This window comes from Tenebrio molitor, unplaced genomic scaffold (assembly GCF_963966145.1).
Source record: "Tenebrio molitor unplaced genomic scaffold, icTenMoli1.1 SCAFFOLD_855, whole genome shotgun sequence".
NCBI classification, from domain to species: domain Eukaryota; kingdom Metazoa; phylum Arthropoda; class Insecta; order Coleoptera; family Tenebrionidae; genus Tenebrio; species Tenebrio molitor.
The window spans coordinates 13,544-15,398 of NW_027184259.1; the positions used below are offsets into that span (position 1 = coordinate 13,544).

Below are 1,855 nucleotides of genomic sequence, written 5' to 3' on the forward strand. Positions count from 1 at the left end.
GCCCTAAATCCGGGTCGTCACGGTTTCGATTCGGGACCGACGGTTTACGTCGGCGGTGCGGGGTAGACGCGTCGATTCCGGGAATCCATATTTCGTTCGCCGAAATATTGGTCCATCTCTTCCCGGAATACCGCGCCACCTTCTCGATTTTACGACATCTTCGCGTCGCCAAACGCTTCCGAAACGGTCGAAGCACAGAAAGGACCTGGTGTTCGAACCGAGGCAATTCCGACAACAGGATGCCGCGAACCGCCTCTCCGACGTTCAGGTCGATCGTTTTCGGCGGAAGTTGAAACGGGACGAGTCGACGACGGGTCCCGTTGCCGTCCGGACCCTTCGGGACGGCCGAAAGTCCGTCGAGAGGATCATCCGAAAGGAGACGGTCTTCATCGTCCGACCGATGCCGCACCTACGAGTTTTCCGATATTTTCTTCGACGGATCTTCAGGTTTTCTTCCTTTCTTCCGTCTTTCTCTCTTCGTAATTTCGTGTCCGACCTGCGTCGTCCGAAGTCGGGGTGAAGATCGAAGAAAAAACGCCAAAAATAACAACTCGTCAGCCACGCACACCGCGTTCGAATGTCTAACGGTCCAACTTGGATTTTCGAAGATCGCCGAATCCGAGGGACGATAAATAATAATAATAATAATAATAATGGTAATAAATAATAATGTTAATAATAATAATAATGATATGATGATTATAACGATAATTATTATAGATAGGTAAATAGAAACACAGGTCTCCTCTCGAAAATCGGAACTTCCTGATATTACTTACATATTTCGGTCGATCCAAATGTGGGAATCTCGTCGTCGTCGGAGCAAGCAGCGCGGTAGGTGGGGTGAAATTCTGGATTTTCCACCGCCGCCGGCGGTCGAAAAATGTGCGACGCGGGAGATCGCCAGTCCGTCTAGTAGTCTCTCTTGTCGTTAGAGCGTGACGTGGTGGTTGTTGTGGGATTTCCCGTTAGTTCGGTCCGACGTCGGTCGTCAGAGGGTAAGTGCATACGGAAACGAAACGCATCGCGTTTTGATGTTCATATTCGTGCATCGGAATGTTAAAAGCAATATATTTTACACCAACGATCACACCTAAACACCACGGCAACGGCCATACCACGTTGAAAAGCACCGGTTCTCGTCCGATCACCGAAGTTAAGCAACGTCGGGCGCGGTCAGTACTTGGATGGGTGACCGCTTGGGAACACCGCGTGCCGTTGCCCCCCAACACTTTTTGTTTTTTTTTGAAATCCATAGCAACCACCGAACCGATTTGTTTTTCGTGCAGGTATTCGGAAACATGCACAGACCCGTATAATGTAGATTCATAGCTTTAAGTACTAGATAATTAAGAAAACAATTTTTTTTGTCGATTAATTGTAAACAATTGCAGAATAAAAACTCGTCAAACGGTAAAGGTTGTCGTTCGATCACCGAAGGTAAGCCACGCGGGCAGCGGTCAGCACTTGGACGGGTGACCGGTTCATTATATTCCTTCCGTGAGTTTAACAAAGATAACATATGCAAATGTCGTAAGTGCGACGAGGAAGACGGCGATCTTTTAATGTAAAAAAAATATATATTAGGTTACGCGTACATGCCACTTTGACTGCTGCTTTATTTTTTTGGTTTTTAAATAATTAGAGATCTGAATTCAACATATCAGTTCTATGTTATAATGGACAGACAATGTTGTATTCTTGGCCCCTAACACGTTAAGACCAACATAAAAACTAGAATAACTTACCATTCGTTAAACGTTAAACAATTTCGAACCACGTTTTTTTGAGCTCGAACAAACTCATAACACAACACTCATTTATTAGTCACTGGACCATTGTAAAACGAGAAGAG

General features: G+C 45.6%; 1 non-coding gene across 1 annotated transcript; it reads left to right on the plus strand.

Annotated features, from left to right (window-relative positions):
- The first annotated feature begins 1,104 nt into the window (after nt 1-1,104).
- LOC138141058 (5S ribosomal RNA) lies at nt 1,105-1,224 on the plus strand. The gene has a single exon (XR_011162954.1). It is a non-coding gene; the product is annotated as a 5S ribosomal RNA (ribosomal RNA).
- Nucleotides 1,225-1,855: the final 631 nt, after the last annotated feature.